General features: G+C 46.9%; 1 long non-coding RNA gene across 1 annotated transcript; it reads left to right on the top strand.

Annotated features, from left to right (window-relative positions):
- The first annotated feature begins 1714 nt into the window (after positions 1–1714).
- On the top strand, positions 1715–4570 carry LOC143773466 (uncharacterized). The gene is made up of 3 exons (XR_013215195.1): positions 1715–1754; positions 2752–2902; positions 3279–4570. It is a non-coding gene; the product is annotated as an uncharacterized LOC143773466 (long non-coding RNA).
- Positions 4571–8251: the final 3681 nt, after the last annotated feature.

The raw sequence follows: 8251 nt of genomic DNA, 5'->3' as shown, positions 1-8251 counted from the left end.
GCGCCCAGGGCCACGGACCGGATCACCACGTTACATCCCCCTGTGAACACCGGACCCAGTACCGGGTACCCCACGGCCCTGGCGGGCGTCTCACAGAGTCAGCAGGATGTAACATTCTAGCACTGAAATGGCTGATCAGTCACTAACCAAGTCCTCCAGGGGCAGCATTCCTCTGGGTGCTATGCTTAGCACCTCCCAAAGTTTACGAGGAGCAATTTGTTTCTATGGGACTGGTTGGAACACCTGAGGAGTATGCTACGCATGCACCCGATGACACCCCCCTTAGCCTTATAGGCTGAGATGGCCCTGCTGACCCTAGAGGGAGAGGCCCGACAGACTGTTAAGTTCTGACAACCAAGAGACCGTGATGCGGTAGACAAAGTAATTGGGATTCAAGAGTATATTCATAGTGACACCACTGACTTGAGTAACTTCCGCTTATACCTGTTCCATCGGGTTCAGAGGGAGGGTGAGACAGTTGCCCAGTATGTGAACGCTTTGCAGGATGTAAAGAGTAGACCCATATCACTAAGAGGACTCATGAAGAGTATTGAGGGCTGGGACCACTGGACATGCCTCCCAACTTTTGAAGATGGGAAAGAGGGACAAAGTGTGCGCTTCGTGCGCCGCGGCAAATTTTAGTCCACGCCTCTGACCACACCCATTCGTAACTAGCCACACCCATATCCACGTCCCAACCACACCCATTTAGCACTGCTGATCACACTGTTTCATAAAGAATAATTATAAACAAAAAAATATGGCCACACAGTGCTCCATACTGTATAATGGCCCCACATGATGCTCCATACTGTATAATGGCCCCACATGATGCTCCATACTGTATAATGACTGCACATGATGCTCCATACTGTATAATGGCCACACATGATGCTCCATACTGTATAAAGGCCACACATGATGCTCCATACTGTATAATGGCCCCACATGATGCTCAATACTGTATAATGGCCCCACATGATGCTCCATACTGTATAATGGTCGCACATGATGCTCCATACTGTATAATGGTCGCACATGATGCTCCATACTGTATAATGACTGCACATGATGCTCCATACTGTATAATGGCCGCACATGATGCTCCATACTGTATAATGGCCGCACATGATGCTCCATACTGTATAATGGCCACACATGATGCTCCATACTGTATAAGGCCTCTTTCACACGTCAGTGTCTCCGGTACGTGTAGTGACAGTTTTCTCACGTACCGGAGACACTGACACACGTAGACCCATTAGAATCTATGTGTCTCTGCACATGTGCGTGTTTTCACACGGACCGTGTGTCCGTGTGGAAAACACGTCGACATGTCCGTTTTTCACCGGCAGCACGGACCCCAATACGGATGGCATACGTACATACGGATGCTCATCCGTGTGCTGTCCGTGTGCGTTTTGGCAAACATTGTATCATTATGAGAGACGGGTGTCCTGAATGTCAGGTGATATTAAGAAATAAACTCAGTCTGGCCTTTTCTTTGCTGAGGTGAAGTAGTTGTGTCTTCAGGCACATTTGGGGATTGCTTATCCTGTATTTTTATGACATAATGGCACCTCGTGTGGATACTGAGCGCCTAATAGCTCTTGTGGAACAACACCCAGAACTTTGGGACACTCGTGTGGACGGATACCACGACCGGCTAGACCGTGGATGGCGTGCAGTAGCAGAAGCATTGTTTGCACGTAGTGGTTGGTCAACATATTCCCCATCCAAGCAAGCGAAGTATGGTGAGTGGACCCATGGATGTTCCTATGTACTACCAAACTGTACTTACTTAATTCATATTTAAAATAGTGCTTACAGTGCTGATGTGTTAGTGAATCTGTTTGTAGGCCATCAAAATGGCATGTAATGTGTTAATTCCTAGAACTATTATAGTCACTAGACTTCAGAAGGTGTTTTTTTAATGGCAAATCTAAACTTCATGATGTACCTTTGAATACTGTTAATATTAGCCTAAAAAAATGCTTAACTTGATGTTTCACAATGTTAGCACACATTACTGTTGTGCCTCTCATGAACAACCATGCTTCTGCAAGGCCCAAAGTAGACTGTCCCATGTTTTTTTTTTTCTTCTTCACTTGTTTCTTTCAGTATTAGTTGTTTTTATTCTAAAACCCATGCAAATATCTGACACAAATCATGCCCTTACAGGTGTCTTCCCGACATTGTAATGTATGTGTATACTCACTACTCTACACACATATATCTTGAACATAGTTTTTGTAGATAAGAACCCTAGCAATGTGTACATTATGGTGCAGGCTACAGTTGTTAAAGGGACACTGTCACCTGAATTTGGAGGGAACAATCTTCAGCCAGAGAGGCGTGGTTTTCGGCGGGTTAATTCACCCTTTCATTACTCGCTGGCTGCATGCTTGCGCAGGCGTGTACTACGGAGGACAGAGAATGAACTTCAATCCAATATTGCAGCCAGCATGCAGCCAGCGGGTAAGGAAAGGGTGAATCAAACACCCGAAAACCCCGCCCCTATGGCTGAAGATTGTTCCCTCCAAATTCAGGTGACAGTGTTCCTTTAAATTTATGCATGCCATGAGGTAAGAAGTGGCAAGAATTATATGTATAGTAAGGCCCTAGCTGCTGTTTACTTTTGTGAACATATTGAGCAACTGACCATTAAAGGCATATGTCTTCTAAGCAAATTATGTTTATGTATATTACATAGGCCTAATTTTTTACAAATGTTTACTTTATCACCAACAGTGGCTTTGATGAAACGACGCTGGCGCTCAGCAAGGGACCAGTACCGGCGGGAATATAATCCCCTTCCCTCCACATCTGGGGCATCTAGAAAGCGCCAATATGTTTATTTCCGGCAATTAGAATTCCTGCGCCCAGTCATGGAACTCAACCAGTAAGTGTACTGCTTCAACTATCTCATTTTTCAATTTGGATTCACAAACACCAATATTGTTTGAGGCAAACTATGTATGTGGCACTGTAAATACTCAAGTAAGCCACTTTGTCCATGCACATGTAAAATGGCTTGCCACACGCCTATTTTTTACAATTGTCAAAAAAAGGTACCCGATGAGTAGTCCTTAAACCAAAAAAGGAATATAAAATGGTTGCATACAGATACCAAGGTTGTCAAAATTGACATTTGAAATATAAGGGTGTGACATGAACTCCCCTATTGGTAGGTTTGAACATTTTTTCAAGGATATTTTTCAAAGGAATACATGTTTACGTTACAACTTGAAAAACAATGTCCATTTCTTTAATCCTAGAACTGTGGACAACTTGGACGATTCTGATGAGTCACCAGCAGCGGCTGCCTCAGCACCTTGTACGTCAGCATCAGAGACGGATCACCCAGCTGAGGGCACACAAACAACACAGCCACCACAGCCATCTGCTGCTGGTGAAACAAGCACTGAGGGTATGATTGGAAGCAGCCAAAATACAACAGAACAACAATCACAGGCATCAAGCGCACCAGCACCACAGGCATCACAAGCAGCATCAAACATTCCACCGCGGTACATACCACCTAGCCTGAGAGGAAGACGGAGCAGGCGACATGAGGAGATGAGGATGTTGCCAGAAGCAATTGATGCAAGAGTCCTGCATATACTGAATTCAATGACACCAGAATCAGATGTTGATCGTTTTTGTCGCTCACTGTCTCCCTGTCTGGCCAAAGTCCCCACACAACGTCAAGAACGTGTCCGGGCAGCTATGCTTACCCTCCTTTCTGCCAGCCAGGGAGAGAATGAGCCCAACCAGGTGCTTGCACAAATAGAACAGTGGCGTACTGACCAAAATCAGACCCAGTTGGCCACTCGAGCGTCAACACACCAGGAGCAACAGGTGCCTGCAACCTCTTATGGGCAACCATCAACCAGCCAACAATTCACACAAATGCCAGTACCATATTATGTGCATGCCCCCCCCCCCTGCATCAAGCCAACAGATCCAACATAGGCCACTGGGTGAAGTTGCTCAGAGATTTCAAGGGCAACAGCAGTCCACCAGGCCACCAAGGCAAATCATGCCTGGCCTAACTAGATTTGGCCCACCTAACCCTCAGCCAACAACCCAACAAACAACTGGCCCAACATATCAAGGTTACATCTCACGTCCACAAAGCCATATGCAACCTGTTGCTCAGGTTGGCCAATACTCAGTCTGTGCAAACTACCAGCAACAACCACTCCCCCAACAGCAACACTTTTATGGCCCCTCCTTAGAAACCCAAAGCTACAACACTACTACCTCTGGATACCAACAAATGTATGTTGGAACATCCGTCGATAATCCACCACTGCAGACACAAATGACCCAATCTGAAATGCCCCCACAATCCGCCATCACGGAAGGTGTAGGACCAGAAAACACTACAGAAGAATCAGTGTCTACTCAGGATGATTTCCAAAATCTTTAAATGTTCTCAAGGTTTACATAATAGTTTTTCGAATATGTGGCATGTAAGAATGTCGTTAATGCACATTATTGGGCATATGTTGTTGTAAAATGAAAAAACGTTTAGTTTTGGCTCATATTATTAAAAAATTTTGAGTAAAACAAAATAATGTACATGCTGTGTTTATTTGGAACAACTTCACTAACTAATTGTAGGCTATGTAGCACCAAGGGATCCAAAGCCCATTATATTGTGCAAAATAAAAATAATGAACAAGTCCTGAAGGTGGAAACGTGTGTTTAGAATAAAAAATTGATAACTAGTGCACCTTTCCCTCATCTATCCCTTTAATTACAGGCCCAAGCCTTTAATTGCAGACTGAAAAAACTCTCTGAGGTACGTGTCCACACGGATGACACACGGATGACACACGGATGACATACGGATGGCATACGTAACGCCAACACGGACACACGGATGACACACGGAGCACACACACGGACATACGGACATACGGACACGGATATCTCCGGTACCGGTTTTTCCGGTACCGGAAATATCAGGACGTGTGAAAGAGCCCTAAAGGACACACATGATGCTCCATACTGTATAATGGCCACACATGATGCTCAATACTGTATAATGGCCCCACATGATGCTCCATACTGTATAATGGTCGCACATGATGCTCCATACTGTATAATGGCCGCGCATGATGCTCCATACTGTATAATGGCCACACATGATGCTCCATACTGTATAAAGGCCACACATGATGCTCCATACTGTATAATGACTGCACATGATGCTCCATACTGTATAATGGCCCCACATGATGCTCCATACTGTATAATGACCGCACATGATGCTCAATACTGTATAATGGCCTCACATGATGCTCCATACTGTATAATGGCCACACATGATGCTCCATACTGTATAAAGGCCACACATGATGCTCCATACTGTGTAATGGCCACACATGATGCTCCATACTGTATAATGGCCACACATGATGCTCCATACTGTATAATGGCCGCACATGATGCTCCATACTGTATAATGGCCCCACATGATGCTACATACTGTATAATGACCGCACATGATGCTCCATACTGTATAATGGCCACACATGATGCTCCATACTGTATAATGGCCCCACATGATGCTCCATACTGTATAATGGCCGCACATGATGCTCCATACTGTATAATGACCGCACATGATACTTCGTACCGTATAATGGCCACACATAGCTACTCCTACACATGCGGCTGCACTCCGTACACACGTGCTCCGCTCCATACACCTCGTACACATTTAGCTCCGCTCCATACACCTCATACACACACGGCTCCACTCCCTACACCTCGTACACACACGGCTCCGCTCCGTACACCTCATACACACAGGGCTCCGCTCCGTACACCACGTACACACACGGCTCCGCTCCGTACACCTCGTACACACACGGCTCGGCTCCGCTCTGTACACCTCGTACACACATGGCTCCGCTCCGTACACCTCGTACACACACGCGGCTGTGCTCCGTACACACGCGCTCCGCTCCATACACCTCGTGCACACGCGGCTCCGCTCCGTACACCTCGTACACACACGTGCTCCGCTCTGTACACCTTGTACACACACGGCTCCACTCCGTACACCTCATACACACATGGCTCTGCTCCGTACACCTCGTACACACACAGCTCCGCTCCGTACACCTCGTACACACACGGCTCCGCTCCATACACCTCGTACACATTCTGCTCCACTCCATACACCTCGTACACATTCTGCTCCGCTCCGTACACCTCATACACATTCTGCTCCGCTCCGTACACCTTGTACACACGGCTCCACTCCATACACCTCATTCACACATGGCTCCGCTACATACACCTCATACACACACGGCTCCGCTCTATACACCTCGTACACACACGGCTCCGCTCCATACACCTTGTACACACACGGCTCCGCTCTGTACACCTCGTACACACACGCGCTCCGCTCCATACACCTCGTACAAACACGGCTCCGCTATATCCACACTGTACACCTCCTGACCCCACACACGGCAGCTTACCTCATCCAGCAGGCAGCATGGCAAGTTGGCAACCAGCAAGCCGAGTCCTGCAATCCACGAGGTCCCGATCATGTGACCCCTGACTCCTCCCCCCGTGACCTCATCACAGGTCCTGTGGCCACGAAGCAGCCAATATGTGCTGTGCTCAGGCAGCTCTGCGGGTGCAGGGAAGAGACTGACCGCAGTGACCGCCTGATATTGCAGCACACCTCCCAACCACTGCGGGACAACTAATGTCCCACCCGGGATCGCGGTGCTGACTGTCAAAATCAGGACAGTCCCGCTGTATCCGGGACAGTTGGGAGGTATGCCACTGGATGAGGTGCTGAGGAACCAATCAGTTATGGGCCTGAGGGACCCCTACCTGTGATAAGTCCTGAAGGATCACCTATGTTATAACCCTAATATGAGTTTCCTACAAGTCAGGGCGGAAGCCAGAGTTTGAGAACAAGAGACCCCAATCATGACAGGTATGGTCCGAAGCCATGAAGTAACAGTCTCCAAGTCGCCAAATGCCAAGCTTGACTGGGCGCGAGAATTATGGGCAGCAATATGAGATATTAGGGAAGAATTACGCAGCATCATGGGAACCCTCCCTAATACCACAATACCTAGCGCTGTGACCCGGTATAAGGAGAAGTCAGAACAGGAATATCTCTCTCCCCATGGCCAAGAACAGCTATTACATCGCACAGAGGTGTATCTAGGTTTTCTGGCACCCCCCCCCCCCCCAAGCAGATAAGTGATTTGAACACTTGGTCATGTGCCGACATGCTGCTCTCCCTAATTCTCTCAATGTTCAGTGTAAAACTAAGGGAAGCAGGAAGAAAAGCAAGCTGTCACATGACCCTAGGCATGAAAATCGCATATGAGTGAGGTGGCTTGAACCTGCAAGCAGAGCTGAATCTTGACAGTGAGTATATGGCATGCTGTTTGTATTGGCATGCTACAGGGTTGTATTTTATAATTAAATGACTTGTCCAGGTTTGAGATTAAAGTCTGCAGTCACTCTATATGACTGCAGGCTTCTGAATTCTTACAGCACATGTAGTGCACACTTTTAGGATTCTCCCTTGCCGGTGTAAAAGTGGACGATCATCAGCACACTTATGCAATTTGTATACTTCTGGCCACATTCCAACTAGACATGTCCAGCCCAGCACAAGAGAATCCTGACAGTGTGCAGTGCACACTGTGACAATTCAGGCATCTGCAGTCACAAGGAGCAGAGTCACCAGAAACTTGGACAATCCCTTTAATGTTCCTAACAAATAAAAATATGAGAATTAGTATCACAAAAAAACATTTACATCCAGGTACCTTTTTAGATGAACAACTCCAGAGACAGTGGCTTTTTATTTTTATCTTCATTTTGTCCAGATGCCATCATGGTCATCCACATCTCATCGCTGCAGACCTTCATCTTCTCCGTCTTGTGCAGCACATACCCACACATTGCCCTTAAAGATAGCAGTGTGATAATAATCTCCTGAATAAAAATATCTGCCCTATGCTGAGCCCCGCAGTAAATAATTTCTCCTCACTATATTCCCTGCACAAAATATGACCCACATTGTCCCTCTTATGGTACATGTCCTCCACACTACCCTCTGCTTTCCATATTGGGGCTCCTCTTCACTCTGTGTCCCCCTTATAGGTCCCAGTCTCTATTTTATGCCCCCTTACCACACTCCCCTTTCCTGGCTGTGACCTTACACTGATCCCCATGCTACATCCCACACTAC

This window comes from Ranitomeya variabilis, chromosome 5 (assembly GCF_051348905.1).
Source record: "Ranitomeya variabilis isolate aRanVar5 chromosome 5, aRanVar5.hap1, whole genome shotgun sequence".
Lineage (NCBI taxonomy): Eukaryota > Metazoa > Chordata > Amphibia > Anura > Dendrobatidae > Ranitomeya > Ranitomeya variabilis.
This window is presented reverse-complemented; position numbering and strand designations above follow the sequence as displayed.